Raw genomic sequence first — 19,242 nt, 5'->3', positions numbered from 1 at the left:
CACCTAGCTGATCTCCCTGTGCTACGCAGCTGCTTCCCACTAGCTATCCACTTTACGTTTGGTAGTGTATATATGTCCATGCCACTCTCTCACCGCGTCACAGCCTCCCCCTCCCCCTCTCCATATCCCCAAGTCCATGCTCTAGTAGGTCTGTGTCTTTATTCCAGTCTTACCCCTAGGTTCTTCATGACCTTCTTCTTTTTTTTTTTTTTGTTTTTATTTCCATTTCTCTAGGAGGTGGGTTGGCCATTTATTTTCTTAAATACTTTTTCTGGCCTCCACCTGACTTTTCTTGGGACTCCAATTACCCATATGTTAGACTGCTTGATGTTGTTCCACTGAGGTTATATAATTTTGTTTCAATATTTTTCTCTTGGTGCTTCCTTTTAGGTAGCTTATATCCATTTCTATAGTTTCTATTGCTATTCACGTTGAGCAGAATTGCTCCACTAATTCATTTTTATTTTTTTTTTTAAAGATTTATTTTATTTATTTATTTATTTATTTATTTATTGGCTGCATTGAGTCTTTGTTGCTGCGTACGCGCTTTCTCTAGTTGAAGCGAGTGGGGGCTACTCTTCGTTGCGGTGCGAGGGCTTCTCGTTGTGGTGGCTTCTCTTGTTGCGGAGCACAGGCTCTAGGCACACAGGCTTCAGTAGTTGTGGCACGTGGGCTTCAGTAGTTGTGGCTCGCGGGCTCTAGAGCGCAGGCTCAGTAGTCATGGCGCACGAGCTGAGCCACTCCGTGGCATGTGGGATCTTCCCGGACCAGAGCTCGAACCCATGTCCCCTGTATTGGCAGGTGGATTCCCAACCACTGCACCACCAGGGAAGTCCTAATTCATTTTTAAATGAGTGAAATTCATCTGATTTTATGTATATCATAGAGATTTTAATAACAAGCATAAGTCCAGAATGATTATTATCTTTCCTATGGTTTGTAGCAAGATGACCAGGTTTTCAGAAAAGGTAAAGGACTGAAGATTACTCAACCTTAGGAGAGGAAGGAAGAGAAGGGGAGCTTATGGTATATACTATTAATTATTCCATTTTTATTATCAAGTCTTATGTAAAAAAAACCCCAAAAAACCTCACCACTCTGTAACTTTTCAATCTCTTCTGTTTTTAAGCAGAAAGAAAATGGAACATTTAAACTCCAAAGCAACTTCTAAAATGTTAAATAGGATACTGTAAAGTTTATCTTACCAAGAATTACTTTTATTTTCTTTTGCTTTCAGGTTGGTAATTAAGCAAAAGGAGCACTATAAATTCTGGCAGGTAATCAAATAAATTAATGCTTCATATTCACCATGGATATACACAAAAAGAAAAGCAATGCTCATCAGTAATTATGCTTGAGAATCTGTAGAAGATATAAAAATTCTAAAAATGTGAAAAAGGCTGATCTTAGTGGAAGTTAGATGAAAATTAAATTTTCTGAGCATTGTTAATTGGCAGTATTACCTAGCTTTTCAGAAGAGGGCAGCAAGAAGCTTTCTAGTGTAATGAAAGTCCTATTTGAAAGGTATGATGGAATTTCAAGCTATTTTATATATATATATATGTATATATATAATTTCAAGCTATTATATTTTATAGATTGGGGCAATCTATAAAAAACTTATGAATACACAGCTGATAAAGATTTCAGGAGGTTCTATAACTCATTCACCTACCTTTACAAGAACTTATTAAGTTATCAAGGCAAATAACCTATAACATAAAAACTTGATTCTCTCTTACAAAGAATATATTTTGATAATATAGAAGATATTCTAAGAATGTTTACAGTAGACCAAAACAGTTAAATGACCATTAAGGCAAAATATGACAAGGGCCATAAGACAGGTAAAGAATAAGTGCTATAGGAGCCCAAAGATGGAAATAGCACTAGTAAGGACTAAAAATTCACAGCATTAAGCTTGAATTGGGCTTCAAATGTGAATGAGATGTGGACAAGTATAAAGGAGGGGCCAAGGCATTCCAGATGGCAGTCACAAAAAGGACAAAGACATAGGGTGCTTTGGGAAAGAGAAATGAGGTACAATCTTCAGAAATACAGCTAAAGATTCAGAGGAAAGCATACAGCCTGGAAGTACAGGTTCCCAGAAGTTAGAGAAGTGTGCAAAGAGTAATGAGGCTAGAAAAGGCTATTGGATAACTGTAAAATCTGATATTTAATTAAAAGAAAAACTGTGCAGGATATGAGGGGGCACATGATTTAATAACTGAAAAACCTTGGGTTTTTGGTTGATTTTCAAGTCCCTTTTGAGTTAAATCTGGGAGATCCAAGCGCTAACAAAGAAACAAAAATCTTAGTTTCTGTTATTAGATGCAGATTCCAGATCGCAGAAAACAATATTGGATTGCTCAGGAATCAGTCCACAATTAGAGTGCTGTATTCAATTTTCATTGTCATTTTATAAGAAAAATGTTGGTGAACTAGAAGCTATATCCAAAGAAAGGTAACCAGAGTAGTATCTCAAAACTGCCACAACAGGAAATTAAAGACTGGTTTTATTTACTTTTATCTTTCCACTTCAAACCTCCTTTAACTTCTGTATCCCAATTCTAGGCAATGGGAGCAAATCTACCAAGTCACCCATATTAGAAACTAGGGAAGATCATGCTGGATCCTTCTCTTTCACTCCCATCTTCAATCTGTCACTAAATCTTATTGAGTCTCTAACCCAAATGTCTCATGTCAGTTACATTTACTGCCTCTCCAGTTTAGTTTAGGTCCTCTCCATCTCATCCCTGGACTATTACTGATAACCTAACTGATCTCCCAATCTAAACTTTACTGTCTTACAAAACCACTCTCTACATGCCAGCTAAAGTGACCTTCCTATAGCCAAATCTAAACATATTATTCCCTGGTTTAAAAAGAAATCTTCAATTACTTCCAACAATCTTCAGAATAATGTTTTAAGTCCTCTTTCATGTTTACAAGGCCCCTGCCTACCTCTTTATTTCTTTGTTTATCAGATTTTTACTAAGCATCTATTATGTGCTAGGTAATGTGGATACAATAATGAATAAGCCAGAAAAGGTACTGTCATTCATGGAGCTTACTAATGGACAACGCCATCTCCTGCTAGTCTCCCAGTGCTCTAGTTACACGGGGACAACTAGCATTTCCTCAGATGTACCATCTGAATTCATACTTCTGTGCCTATGTATATTATTCAAATTACTTAGACTGGCCCATAGTTTCTTCTGTATTCTCCCTTCTTCCAGATTCCTATACTGCTTTATATCCATCTGGCAAATTTTTATGTACTCTTCAAGACTCAGCCTCAGGTGTCTCTTCTATGAAGCCTCTCCTGAAACCCTCACACAGGCAAAGTTGGTTATTCCCTTCCTCATGTCAGCCATGAACCACATACAAACTTCTTTTACACTGAACTATAATTATTTAATTACATGCATGTCTTTCACTGGGAGATGACTTATTCATGTCTTATTTATTTTTGAGGTCCTAGAATCTAACAGTGCCCAAGGCATAGGATAAGCTCAATTAATAACTGTGAAACAACTGAATTACATGATTGGCTACATGAATGAATTTATTCAAAGGGCACTATATTTCTTTAAATACACTGAACTATTTATGTGTGAGAGAAATTTGCTCTTTTAAAATTTGCTACTAACATCTTAAGTAACAACTATGGCTATAAATTAAGAGAAGTCAGAAAGAAGGGAGAATTCTGTGGGATAATTTTGTCTAGCAATGCAAATAAGCTCCCTTCCCCTGGACATGTTGAATTGGATGCTGTAGGAGGAAGAGACTAATGATGCTGAAGAGAGAGGAAATAAGCATGAAAAGGTTGAAGGTTCCTTAGAAATCAACCAGAAAACAGAAAATAGAATACACAGAAAAAAGGGGACAATTCTCAGATAAGAAGGACACCTCTTGGAATTAGGAAAAAGAATGAGAAAACAGAGACAAAGAACTTAGGTATTAAGAGAAAGAGAAAAAGGTTCACGTAAGATAATCTAGGTATTCCTAGTATCAATAAAATAGGACTTTCTCTTGAAAGGAGAGAAAAAATTGTTCTGAGAATGTAGGAAAAGAAGATATTTCAGAATCAGTCACTGAGGTAAGGCTTAAGTCAATGAGACATCCCAGATATGAAAATTTGTTTTACTTTCAAAGGTCAGTAAAACAGGCAATTTCATACTTCTGTTCAAATTTTAACATCCTTGTCTGTCCAGAAATTCCTCCTATTACCTAACTCAAGTCATTCAGACTTTGGATTAAATACATTTCCTTTTACTCTAAATGATGTTTGAAAAACTGGCTTATTTTTCTATCAGAACATTTACTAATTCAAGGAAAGTACCAATAGCATTGCTACCCCTATTAACAAATAACAACTGTTAAAATAGGGAGGACTATAAGATTAGGAATAAACAGAAATATTGTAAAACTGGAGCAGTGCAACATGGAGACTAGCTGTCTATTTTGTAGATCTTTTGAAAGCAAAAAGAATAGAATCCTTAATTCTTAATAGTTGAAAAGAATAGAGATCACCCAACCTAAGCTCCCAGTTAATCCTAAACAGTATCTGGTAACATTCCAGAGCTGGTCACAGAGCTATGCCTGAGAGTTCTCCATGATGGGGAACGTGGTACTTTTTGAGAGTCCATTTAATTTCTGGAAATTTGGAAAGTACATCCTTAATACTGTGGCAAAAACAAAACAAACAAACCTCTTTCTAACTTCTCCCCATTGTTCCTAACTCTGTCCTCTGAAACAGGACATGGATAAATGCCCATGTGTAGTTAATGCAGAGCAAATGGGATGTAATGAATCTAATCAAAAGTAAGGAAAAATAGGTGTAGTATTAGGGACAACTAACTCAATAGACAGCTGCTCCTTGAATACTTTAAGAGCAATAAAACTAACTCTTTATTATCTTTCTTGACACTAGGATTCTGTTCAAACCCAAGAGGTTTATAGAAATTGTGCAATTCTTTTGTACTTGCAGATATTCAGTAATTCTTCAGATGAAACACATAATAAGGAGAAACAGCATGTGATTCTATAGCCAATCATGGATGATCCATTAAGAAGACAAGTGACAGCTCAACCCTCTCTCCAGGAACATTTGTCACCTACGCCTTTATCCTTCAGGGATTTGAGTTGAATGACATTTGCTGTAGGTTGATAATTAGTTTTTCTTTCTTTTTTTTTTCTTAAAGCATAGGAAGCTAATGTTGGCTTGTTCCCCATGAGGGACACTAGCCTAAGTGGTTTTGGGAATATATGCCTTGATCCGATTTGCACTATGACTCCTGAATGCATGAGCCATCCCAGCAACACCTGCTCTCCTGACAGGTCACGAGGGACTGGTAGAAAAAGGATCCATCAATTCCACTCTCCCCAGAGAGATCACCCAGACCTAGCGTTAAATATACAGTTCAATGACATGTTAAAAAATAAAATTCCATCCACCAAAACCTAACAGTTACCAGAGGTCAATATTTAGAAGACCCTAATAATGGAAATTAGCATAAAATTTAATTTTTTTTTCCAACTGGACTGTAATCCAACGAAATACTCAGAAGGGTACCACTTATATCAAGGGGGAGAATATGGAAAGGAGTGAAACTCCTTAATCAAACCATGTTACCAATATATTGCTAAGGGCTTGAGTTTTGGGTTCTATTTCTCATCATGGGGTGGAAATACAGTTGCTTCCCACCCAAAAACTGTGAATTACTTATTTTGGATTAAAGTAAGTTTGAGCATGCAGATTTTACAACACAAAAACTGAAAATATGTAAGCAATAACATTTTCATTCAGAATAATTAGCTTCCTTTTCATCAACAAAGAGAAGTATACAACTTTTATTTTTGGCCTATTCATATACATTTCGTGTTTCAGTTCAGTTTCCATTTATTTTCCTATTAAACATTATTTAGCTTTGTCTCTCTAAATGTTACAACATCCAGTCTCTGTCCTTTCTACTACCTATTTCACCTATTTTTAACAATTATTTTTTCAAAAATTAAAGTTATAGATGTACATGTCTCAAAAATCAAATAATTCTATAAGGTTTGTTATGAAAAACTGCAGTTCACCTTTAACTCCTCAGTGGGAACCATTTTTACCCTGTTTAGCTGATTATATTGTATTATTACCTCTATGTCTCTAAATGACTAAATAATATGCTTGTATTACTATTTCTCGATTTCTCAATTTGAGGCATTGTCTATTGACTTCCCCCAATATAGAAAGTGATGATTTAGCTCCTTTTCCCATCCTTCCACCTTAACTCCTCACAATATATATGCAAGCATCCCACCTCCTATCTTCTCAGTTATATGTATGTTTTTAAAACATTTATTTATTTATTTGGTTGCACCAGGTCTTAGTTGCAGCACGTGGGATCTTCGTTGCCACATGCGGGATCTTTTAGTTGAGGCATGTGGGCTCTTAGTTGCAGCATGCGAACTCTTAGTTGCGACATCCATGTGGGATCTAGTTCCCTGACCAGAGATCGAGCCCAGGCCCCCTGCACTGGGAGTGTGGAGTCTTTACCACTGCGCCACGAGGGAAGTCCCTCAGAGTTATATATTGTAACTTTACCTAGATCGATATTCACTTTCTACATTATTATGATTATATAAATGCTACTTATAGCTAACCCATGTAATAAACTATGATTACCTTTCCTTTCTTGCATATCTTTTTGTTTTCCCTGAGTTTTTTTAGGTTGCTTAGTTTTCTGTGTATTTATTTCTAGTTCAACCACAGACTCTATCACTGCCTGTTGTCAAAATCTTAAGATATTGAGATGCATCATGTAATTTATCAATTTCATCTTCCTGAAGAAGTCTCCAGATGGTCTGTCCTCTGTGCCTGGTGCACAGCAACAACCCTGGATTCCTCCTCTCTCACCTGTTTTCTGTATCCCATGGGTGGTGCAAGAGTGCCAATAGTGCATAGAGTTTATCAGAGGTCAATTTTTTGAGATCTTCCATATCTAAAAAATGTCTTTATTCATCTTTTCACTTGAAAATAATTTTCCCTTAGAATTTTGAAGATATTTTTCCGATGGTCTCCAATGTTGAAGACATTCTGATTCCCATCCTTTGTATGAAACCTACTTTTTGTCTTCTCTAGAAGCTTCCAGGATCTTCTTTTTTATCTCAGAGTTCTGAAATCATGAAATGATGTGTCCTGGATTAGGTCTATTTTCATCTATTTTGGTGGTAACTGTCAGGACCTTTCAGACTGGAAACGTATGTCCTTCAAGTTTGGGAAGTTTTTTTGAAGTATTTCATAAATGATGTCCTTTATGTTTCCCTTTTCCTCTCTTTCTGGAATTCCTATTATTCAGATTTTTGGCTCTCATAGATTGGTTCTCTTTTCTAATTCATGTCTGTTTGCTCTATTTTTGGAAGACTTCCTTAACTTCAACTCTGAAAATTTTTGAGTTTTTCATTTCTATCATATTTTTAAATTTCCATGAGCTCTTTCCTGTTCTCTGTATGGTCCTTTTTAATAGCATCTGTTCCTATTACGTTTGCAATACCTTATCTGTCTGAGGATATTAATGAGACAGATTGGCATAGTCTGTTTTCTCTTAGTTGATTTTTCCATTTGTTGTTTTGGTCTTCATTTTTTATGTTAGGGGCTCTTCTCAAATGTTGACAATCTTTCATTGTTTTTTCATATGTAAGAACAAAAGACTAAAAAGCTGCTTGAAAAGTCTGAGTGTAGGAGTTGGGCATGTTGACTGTGAGTTTCACTGCAGTGTGACCAGGCTTTTTAGTTGTAGAACTTTCAGTATCAGCGTCTTTATTCTACTTGGGCTGGTCAGATTCCCCAGAAGTCTCTTCCAACCTTCTGAATGAAGGGTGAAAGCCTGGCTGTGGAGGGAGGGGTGGTCTCAGCATGCAGTGGGCATAGTTCACTACATTTGTGGTAGAACCTCCATCCTTGGTTGGTTCCAGTTGAGGAACCACTTTGTTTTATTATCTCTAGAGAATAAAACTCCAGTCTTTTGTGGGAAAGAATAAAGCAGGTGATCTAGGCATCTGACTCCTTCTTAAACAGACTTTAATTAATCCCCCTTATTTAAACTATCTCCCCCCTCCACCTAGTATCAATCTTTAGCCTCTTGGAGTATTGTGAGGTGTGAACTGTCTTGGTTCTTGGCTTTCCTCACTTTAGGACAGCTTTTCTTAGGTCTCCTAAGTTCACATGCCTACCAGTTTCCAAAATTTTGCTGCTGTTGACCTCTTTTCTCCTTGAGGGTTCACATCTTTTTTTTTTTTTTTTAATTATTTCAGTAGGGTTTGGGAGGGAAAGGAAAGCAAATGTGTGCATTAAAACCATCATTACCCTGGAAGCATTCTCTTCCCAAATTTATTTTCCACTATACATGCTTCCAGCTTTCTCCATGATTCCAACTGTTCTGTCATGCTCCCCACTCCTACCGTGGTTATGTCTTTACATTCCTAATGTTAGTTATGGTCTTTCTAAAGAGTAAGAGACAGTGGATAGCTTCTGAAAAAGTAGCAATGAAGAAAAAAATTGGTAAGTACCCTTTTGTTCTCTGATTGCTTTGAAGGCTGTGTTTCCATTTCTCATTTGTAAATATAAGATTCCATCTATTCAACAGGAATTTGGACAACAGTGTTTTGTAATATACAAAGGTAGCATAAATCATGGTCCCAGACAGCAAGGGTCTTACAATTTCACTGGGAAGACAAGCATCAATAATAATTGGATGCTAAAGAAGTCAGGAACAGGAGGGTTCAACGTGGCTAAAAACAACTGGGAGAGAATTATAACAGTTCAAGAAAAATGAAATTGTTAGAAGAGAGAATTAGTCATAAAGGAAATTAGGAGAATGCAATGTGGTTAAAAGGTTGGAAGAGCCATCTTCTATTCACATTCACATTTGTTTTGTCTTCCAAAACAAAAATTACCAGACTTTTTTTTTGGGGGGGAAGTTTGTTAAAACCTATTGATTAATATTTATCAAACCCCTTCATGAAAAGTAGCCAACAGAATTTTGAGGGACATTTATAGCTAAGTCAACCATTGGCTCAGATGGCACTGTCCAGGTGGTGAATGCTACCCAGCCAACTGCGAAAGTTACAGGTGTACCCTGCTTTGAGAGAAATTAACATCTATTAACAAAACAAAAACTATTCATGATACAAAATGAAATCATTTACTTTATAAGATTTAACTTTCCACAAAGCTTTTACTCCCTGTGCCAGTTATTCATTTATTACCTCTCCGCTCCTAACTCCCCTTCTCTGCCCTGCTTTGTGATACTGGCACTGGACCCTGCAGCAGGCTACGTTTCTCCTGTCAGGTGGTTCGATGTTAAGCTTGCCAATAGAGAGGTGGGAGACTGCAAGGCTGAAGCAGGAAGAAGGAACTTTTCTTCCTTCTTACAATGTGTGGTTTTTCTGTGCAGGAAGAGCAGGTTGGCAGGTGGGGGCCCCAGCAATAGTCACCTTGCCAATGCCTGCCCTCAGTTCAGTGTCCCCAAGCTAAGATTCTTCACCACCTCATGGGTGGCTGCTCCTGCATTCACCAACAGGGTACCCTCTGGCAGTGGGCAGCATGTCCTCTCTTCAGAGGTCTGAATCTCTGCCTTGTGGAGATCTCCTCTAAGTTTCTAAGTTCCTCTGTGTTCACTCCTTCTGCCTGGGGTGAGCGGGCAGGAGCTTTCTGCAGTTGCTACCTCTATACGCCTTAGAGTCTTCTTTTACCCCTTTATAAGTTAACCACCTTTCACTTAGTTAACAATTATTTATTTAAAATTTTCCCTGTTCAAATTACTCCTGACTAGATTCTGGTTAATACAATCAGCCCCAAAGACCAAATAAACAGAATGCATGCAATACCAAGTAAAGCCGATTCCCAAATCCTAATGTTAAAAAATGAATTCCAGCAATTACTGTTATAAATCTAGAGACATTCCCCAACATCAATTCTGAATAAGACAACCATAAATATAAGGTTACCCAAACCATGAGTACCGAGCACTGAAGAGCAAGAGCAAAGAACAAACTACTGCAGAGAAACTTTTGGATTTTGCTGTGATAAAATTACAAATTAGTGGCTGACAAGAACCCAATAGATGAAAGAAACTGATTATAAGAAAGCATTTAATACTGCTTCTCCTGGCATCTTCCTTGCAAAATTAATTAAAACTAGCCAGGATATATGAGTCTCATGAATTGAAAACTGGCCTCAAGACCACAAGGAGTGATTATAAACTGCTTTAAATCACATTGAGGAAAGTGTCTGGTAGAATGTACAGAGAGTATTAGATTGGTTATAATCCAGTATTTCCATTAGTGCTTAGGAAAGTAAAGAGTCAGTTAATTAATATTTAGTAGACATTAACTAGAAGTGATTTGTGAAAACCAGTATGGTCTAAAGTATAAAAGATTTAGAAAAGTGAGAAAGATGTACAAAAGGTAAACTCTTTCTCCTTACTATGAATAATTAATATAAAAAGTAAATTTCACCTAGTGATCTCAACACCTCATATGCATAAGACTACATTAAGTTGTCAGGGAAAAATCAAATGTTTTTATCTGGGTTAACTAAGAACAGCAGCCACCTTGGGGGTCCTAATTCCTTTCAGTCTACAGAGATTATAAACTCAGACAGAGAAGAGTGTTTGGATCTATAAGTAATCCTTTGCACAGCTACATCATACAGCAGTTGAGTTAATACCAGAATTTCCTTTTCATGTGGATTTGTACATTTACAAATACATGGAAGCAGAGACAAAACAGAAAAACCAAAAGCAGCAGTAACACCAACAGCCAAACTGAATTTTTTTTTTTTTTTTGCAGTACGTGGGCCTCTCACTGTTGTGGCCTCTCCCGTTGTGGAGCACAGGCTCCGGATGCACAGGCTCAGTGGCCATGGCTCACGGGCCCAGCCGCTCCGCGGCATGTGGGATCTTCCCGGACCGGGGCACGAACCCGTGTCCCCTGCATCGGCAGGCAGACTCTCAACCACTGCGCCACCAGGGAAGCCCCCAAACTGAATTTTTTATAAAGATATCATTTATGCCTTAATAAAGAGATTGCCTAAACCCAGAAATTGTCTGGCCTGTTCCCTCCTCTCCTGTACCTTCCTAGCACCTATGTGTGTGTCAGGCACTGGGGACCCAGTGGAAAACAAAGCAGACACTAACAAGTAATTGCAATACTGAGTTAGGGTAGGAGGAAGTAGACAGTGCTGGCAGAGCATACACTATAGGCATGGGAGCGAAGGTAGGAATAACCTAGTCTAGGGGTCAGGCATGGCATTCCAAAGGAACTGACATTTAAGCCTGGAGTTTGCTCTAGTCCCTATGTGGGCTCCTTCTTAAGGCAACAAGTTGTCAATGGTAATTTCTTGCTATGGGACAGAAGATGGTCTGGGGCTTGTTCTCAAATTGCCAGCGTCTAGTCCAAAGGAGTCCTGGTGTCTGTTTTCCTTGAGAAATTTAGGGCTCTAAAAATGCTTGAAAGTCACAATTTAGCTAGGAAAGGGCTGGATTAAGCTCCTCCCCCACCAATACCCATAAAGATATACTGTGCTTCATGTTTCTTTCTAGTAGTTATCTGGGTAAGAGGAAGACAAGTACTGGCTTTAAGAAGTGACTACTACATGGCAGTGCTAAGCAGGCCTCAGGAGAGCACCCAGGGCCAGGACCAAACACCTTCCCTAGTTGCCATGGTCAGGGGATTTAGGTCATGCTCAGAAAGCAAGTTAAGAAGCAGAGGCTTTGGAATCACACATGCCTGAGTTCTAGTCCTGGCTCTGTCATTCAATACCTTGAGCAAGTGATCCCCTCTTTCTCCATCTGTACAGTGAGAATAATAACAGTAGCTATCCCCATAGGAGTGGTATCAGGATATGGATAAGGATCTGGGCATAGGGCCAGGCATATAGCAGGACACGTCAGCTGTGATTGGTAATAAAAAAACAACAATATGATGGACCATATCTGTAAGTAGCTGAAGGAGTATATACGTATGTTTATTTGTATGCACCTAAATTGTTTATTAAACCCATATTTAGCTAAGTTAAAATGATGTCTTAGAATGTCCCATGGGCAACAAGACACAAGTTGAAAACAAATATCTCTCAGCCCCAAGCAGTAGTTTTCCTTACATTCTCTATTCTGGTTAATTAAACCAATTAAAAACTACTCAAGTTAGAAACTGAGCGTCATTCATAACTCCTGCATCACTGCATCTTCTAAAACTGGTCTCCCTGCCTCTAGTGGTCCACCAGTCATGAGCTCCTATAATGTGCCATACACTAAAAAAGAGAGGCAGAATTACAGTGAAGAGTAAGACAACAGCCTCTGCCCTCAACTAACTGTCAGAGTGCTCTTCCTACCAAGAGGTCAATCGATGTCACCTCCCTGCTTCAGTGGCCACACAGAGCCTTTAGACAGCACCTTAGCTCATATGTACAATCACAGACTCCTTAGTTTCTATCTTCATCTCCTGTTTACTCAGCAGTTCCCCAAACACAGCATGCCTCAGGCCTTAGTATGCTTAGGCCCAGACTATTTCTTACCCACCCTGTGCAGCAATTACCACTCCACCCCACCTACTCACTGCCCATCCTTACAGACTGGTAGGATTACTTTCTCTGACCTTGTCTGAGATAAATAACCATCCCTAGTGCTCTCTAATAAATCTGTACAACTGTAATCTCAAGGACAAGAATGTTCTCCTCTATAACCCTGTTTTCCCCCATCTCTGTTAATAAAACCCTAATTTTATTCAGGTACAGGATGATCATGCACTTAGGGGAGACTGGGCTCCTTCCCAGTCCCAGAGGGTGAACCATTATTGGTCCACCTAAACCAATCATGGTAGTCTCATTTGTCTTGACAGGGATTAATTTAGGCATAGGAATGTGACTGACGGCTGTTCAGCGGCATGTGAGGGGAAATCTGCTTCAGAGCTTCTGGGGTTTTTCTTACTGATAAGAAGGTTGGGGGAGGCGGGACTCAACTCCTTTTTCTATCTTAGGAAACTGTCGTCGGTATATGACATCAAAAACTGTAGTAGGGCTTCCCTGGTGGCGCAGTGGTTGCGCGTCCGCCTGCCGATGCAGGGGAACCGGGTTCGCGCCCCGGTCCGGGAAGATCCCACATGCTGTGGAGCGGCTGGGCCCGTGAGCCATGGCCGCTGAGCTTGCGCGTCCGGAGCCTGTGCTCCGCAACGGGAGAGGCCGCAGCAGAGGGAGGCCCGCATACCACCAAAAAAAAAAAAAAAAAAAAAAAAAAAACAGCTGTAGTAGCCATCAAATACGATGCAAGCCAAACTAAGAAGGAATACAACACATCGACGGTGACACAGCAGAAAGATGGAACTAACAGTGGTCTCTGATGTCACTGAATTAACCAACCCTAAAAATGAAGTATCTCTGGACTTCTTGTTATATGGAACACCCTCATCCTTTAAGCCATCTTAGTTGGGCTTTCTGTAATTTGCAGAAAAAGGCATCCTGACTGATAGTGTACTGGTTTGCTGGGGTTGTGGTAACAAACTACCACACACTGAGTGGCTTAAACAACAGAAACTACTGTCGCACAGTTCTGAAGGCTAGAAGTCCAAGATCAAAGAATCATCAGGGTTGCTTCCTTCTGAGGGCTGTGAGGAAGGGATCTGCTCCAGGCCTTTCTCCTTAGCTTTTAGACAGCTGTAATCTCCCTGTGTCTCTTCACTTCATCTTCCCTCCATGTATGTCTGTCTCTGTTTAAATTTCCCCCACCCAATAAGGATACCAGTCATATTGGGTTACGACCCACCCTAAGGACCTCATTTTAACGTGATTCCCTCTGTAAAGATCCCACGTCCAGGGCTTCCCTGGTGGCGCAGTGGTTGCGCGTCCGCCTGCCGATGCAGGGGAACAGGGTTTGCGCCCCGGTCTGGGAGGATCCCACATGCCGCGGAGCGGCTGGGCCCGTTGAGCCATGGCCGCTGAGCCTGCGCCCTGCAACGGGAGAGGCCACAACAGAGAGAGGCCCGCATAGCACAAAAAAAAAAAAAAAAAAAGATCCCATGTCCAAATAAGTTCACATTCTGAGGTACTAGAGGTTGGGACTCTGATGTGTCTTTTTTAGGAGGACACAATTCAACCCATAACAGAGACCTTTTAAAAACTCTAATGAAAGCCATGGATACTCTCTGTAGAAAAATATACATGTATATGTACACATACCCAATTCTCTTTATAATTTCAGGAGATTCATGGACTCTTAGGTTAAGAACCACAGCTATAGTATCTTCCTGAACAAGACAGACACTTGAGCATTACACACAAACAGAAGCTTAAATCAGTAATTGCCTAAGTAGCAAAATTACACTGCAGGTAATTCTAAGGGTACTGTGTTATGTACAGTTGTTACTGGTGTCATCGGGGAATTGGTTCTAGGACACCAAAATCCATGGATGCTCAAGTCTTTTATATAAAATAATGTAGTATCTGCATATAAGTTATGCACATTCTCTCGTATACTTTAAGTCAACTCTAGATATATCTAATACAACATAAATGCTATGTAAATAGTTGTGAATACCATATAAATACTACATAAACAACTGCAGCAAATTCAAGTTTTGCTTTTCTAGAACTTTCTAGAAAAAATTTTAAAAAATATATTTGCAATCTGTGGTTGGTTGAATCTGCAGCTATGGAACCCATGGATATGGAGGGCTGATTATATATACAAAAGCAGGAAAGAGATAATTTATTAAATGAAGGTTATGCTAAGATCACCAGAAAGCTTTAGAAAAGGGAGTTACCGAGAGAGTCTTCTCTTAAAGGGATAAAGTCAATAATATTCTTTATATTTATACAAATTTTAGGGATAATTTGGGTGAGACTGTTTTAGCTCAGAATTCCTAGTATTAAATCTTTCTGGTACAACATCAATGTAACTTCCAACATGTGAAGAACTAGAAAATTCTGAAACTTTGTGCTATTTGGCTTTGAGGAATAGCATTCAAAATCATTAAAGGCCATTTGTAAACTGTGGCAATCAGGTTAAATAAGTTTGATTTCTGCTCTCTAGAGATAAGTTAGTAGTAATGATAAGAACAGTAAACATTTTCCTTCCTCCTTAACATCAAAAATTGCTGCAAAACTAAGTTAAATTATAAAGCAAGGTATCATAAGAACAAATCATTGAAAATTTGATATTAAGATACCTCTGAAGTTGAAACAAAGAATTGGGAACATCTGCAAAAACCACCCGGCAAATGATACGCAAAATCCTTAATTACCGAGACTAAGAAGTTATACATTTTTTTGGGACTTCCCTGGTGGCGCAGTGGTTAAGAATCCGCCTGCCAATGCAGGGGACACAGGTTCAAGCCCTGGTCCGGGAAGATCCCACATGCCGCAGAGCAACTAAGCCGTGTGCCGCAACTACTGAGCCTGCGCTCTAGAGCCCGCGAGCCACAACTACTGAGCCCGAGTGCCACAACTGCTGAAGCCCGTGTGCCTAAAGCCCACGCTCCTCAACAAGAGAAGCCACAGCAATGAGAAGCCCATGTACCACAATGAAGACCCAACACAGCCAAAAATAAAATAAATAAATTAAAAAAAAAAGTTATACATTTTTTTCTTCCATGGGAAATCCTGTCATAGAACTCACACTGAGTGATAACAAAAATGAACTATGCCTGAGGGAATAGGGAGTCATTACAAGGAGAGGGTGGGATTTGAAATGGCCTTGAAGGATACCAGAAGTTTTCCAGATAAAACTGGAAAGGCTAGGTTGATATTAGCAAAGTCCTTTTGTGAAGGCCTGAGGAATGTGAATTTTCTCTTGTAGGACCCAAGGAGCCAAAGAACTTTAATAAGTAGGAGTATGACATAACTAGCTTTGTTTTTTAAGAAGTATCTGTGGTAGCAGAGGATAGACTTTTTCACCATTGACCATGGCAACTAACAAGGCCACACACCTAACATGCTCAGTTAATACTTGTTGATTGACTGACTGAACCCTTAGGAAAGGGTTATTAGAACTGTAGACTTGACACATAAACAAGTGTTAGTCCAAAAAGACAATCCTGAGTATTCACATAAAGTAACAGCACTATTTAAGGCTTACTGCTTGTTTTTTGTTATTGCTCAAAAAGAGGTAAATATTACGATCTGTAACCAAATAATGCCAATTCTTTTTCTACATTAATATGACTTTATCTGGCTTAAAATAGGAGGACAAAGCAAATCAATAACCTTATCTACAGGAAATAAAGCCAAGTAAAATAGCATCTAAAACATCAACGTTTATTTCGGTCTGTAAGTCCTTTTTTTTTGCTTGCCTGTACAGTCTCCAATCATCCCTGAAATGCAAGTGATTGGGCTCTTCTGGACCCCCTAGTTAAGGGGAGGGAACATTTATCTACCGTCAATTCATGGGACACTAATCTCCTTCCCACTCCTCTGATTACAAGCAAGCAGGATGCTAGAGGAAAGGCCTCAACAGAAGCTTTAAAAATAAATAAATAAACCGAGCCCCTTCTGCTCCAGGAATACAGGAAAGATTGGCACTAATACAAGTGAAAGTGATCTGCCCAAACAAAAGCCAATGTGAAGGAGGAGCAAGCCACACAAGCTAGCCTGACATTATTGCTGGGAAGATAGCACACTTGTTAAAAATGTATATTTTAATTTTCTGTATTGCAAAAGGCCCCAATTTGCCCGAGGATCTAGCCATTTTCTACTAGACAGAGTCTAATCTTTATTTAATGGATTTAGCATCTATCTTTACTAGAGTGGTCTCTAAGGAAAAGGGGAGGGGAGAATGAAGGGGCAGAAAAGAGATGATCAGATCCCCCTCCCCCTTTCATCCATCCGGTGCTCATGTTTGTGTTCAAAATTCAATTACCTCCTTATTGATACTTCACAGAGATATTTAAGCTGCAAACATGAAGCCCTGATTTCCCAAGGGGCCATGCCCCTCTCTATTTCACTGCTCTGCTTCTCCCTGGGTGAATTCCTGAGGCGTCCATATTAATAGGTAATCAGTCACAATTCATTTATTAAACAGCAAGCAAGGTTTATCAGCCTGCCCTGATTAGCCCGAAGAAACCACTGAATTCCTAATTTATTTATGGAAATGTAAGTGTCTTTTTGAATTCCATTCAGGAGCTGCAGGAGTGTTGTAGTCTTAGCATACTGCAATCTAACAGGCAGCACAAGCAGCAAGCAAGCTTTCCAGGAACAAGAGGGGCTGCTTGCCACCAGAAAGCAAAGAGCAGGGGAGATATGGAGATACACTGCAGGGAATCTTCTCTTGGCCACAGGATTTGGGTCCACATAATCCTTGGATTAGTACTTATTTGATTGCTTTCTGTTTACATAAAAGAGTCTGAAATGTTGTCACTAGGCAGCCATTACTATCCACTGTAACAAAAATCAATCTCAGGGATGTTGCTTTTGATTGGCAGAAAAGTGGCCCTTAATGGAGTACAATTGAGGACCTCAGTGAGTTAAAAGACAATTATTCTTAGCAGAGTTAAAACCAACACCAGACTGGAATACAAACCAAAACCACTAAAATAATACTTCTCGAACATTAATTTTAGATTAGTAACTAAACCAGACCCTGTTTTAATCTTACACTGTTCTAGGCTGCAGTAACAAAACAGCTTTGCGTGTAATTTCCATAATTCTGATCAATTAACAATTCACACAAAATTGCCCATTACTAATTAAAAGGCCAATACAGATTAAATAAAGCTCTTAAGAGTAGCACTGGGCCACTGCTAACTGCCCCAACAGGTGCAATTAGAAAAGACACTGTTTAAGGGACATGAGCAGATCATATAACTTAGACTCTTGTTTTCAGCTAGAATTAGGACTGTTTCTTCTGAAAAATGATAAATAATAAAAAAATTTTTTTTAATGTAGCCAGTGTTTCAATGCCAACAAACAATGGTGTTAATGCTATCTTTGTATGGGTTATCCACAGCCAGTGTTTTCAAATCCTAATCTGCCTTCCTCGTATAGTTCACTATGATTAAGAGCAACCTCCCCATATAACCTACTGTATGAAGTGAAAGGCAAACCATAATCATGAGAAAAACACAAAGTCTCAACTGACAGACATTCTACAATGTATCTGACCGGTATTCCTTAAAACTGTCAAGGTCATCAATGACAAAAAAAAATCTGAGAAACTGTCACAGCCAAGAGGAGCCTATGAGGAGATATGACTACTAAATGTAATTATGGTGTCCTGGAGGGGACCGTGGAACAGAAAAAGAACATTAGAGGAAAACTAGGGAAATCTGAATAAAGTATGGGAAAAAGAGAAAAAGAAAAAAAAAGGTAAAGTTCATTAGTTGTAACAAATGTACCACGATAACAATAATAGGGCAAACTGGGTATGGGTATATGGAAACTCTCTTTCATGATTTTCATATCTAAAACTGTTCTAAAATTTAAAATTAATTTAAAAAACAGAAAGTGACAATTTACAAACTAAATTAGAAGGTGGCCAAAACATAAGTAATTTTTATATTTCTACAAGGTTTTGAAAAATCATTTTTCATTAACATTATTTTTGAAATATTAAAACCCATTAATAAATGAAAATTTTCATATATATTTATTTGTTTCTACCTGATAGGAATAGCAAAAATATATTTAGTTATTAGTATATATTTAGTTATCAGTTTTAAACGTACTCTCCAGAAAATGTCATCTCCATGCAAGATGTTAATGACTATTATAATTACAATAAATGGGAAACCCCCTAAAACACACACACACACACACACACACACACACACACACACACACACACACGAAAAAGGTAAACCAGTTGTAATATTAAACTAAAATATAATTGGGAGGAGTATTTGTAAAGAAAATCAATATATCCTCAAACCAAAATTAATACTCTTTAGATTGTGTTAATGTTACTATTCCTCTCCTTGAGTTTGAATCATCAAGAAACGACTTGTATGTGCTTTGGCTAAAGATGAAACACAGGGTCAAGTCAGGAGCACCAACTCTCCCCACCCCAAATAAATAACTGCATGCATTAGGATTCTGTTAATAATTCCGAAGTGAAACATAATAAAAATTTTCTTTTAAGGTCCAATGTCTTTATCTGAACTGTCCAATATATAAAAATACTATGTATGGCTCTGGCTTCTACAATACTAGCTGAAGAAAAGTAAAAAATGAAATGCATCATGGCAGGCCTGATTATAAGA

At 38.6% G+C, this 19,242-nt stretch overlaps 1 protein-coding gene across 11 annotated transcripts in view; it reads right to left on the bottom strand.

The window, feature by feature from the left end:
- The window catches only part of LIN52 (lin-52 DREAM MuvB core complex component), a 127,530-nt gene that overhangs the window by 28,521 nt on the left and 79,767 nt on the right, over positions 1-19,242 (bottom strand). The gene's annotated exons all lie outside the window — the stretch shown is intronic.

Source organism: Physeter macrocephalus, chromosome 11 (assembly GCF_002837175.3).
Source record: "Physeter macrocephalus isolate SW-GA chromosome 11, ASM283717v5, whole genome shotgun sequence".
NCBI lineage: Eukaryota > Metazoa > Chordata > Mammalia > Artiodactyla > Physeteridae > Physeter > Physeter macrocephalus.
This window is presented reverse-complemented; position numbering and strand designations above follow the sequence as displayed.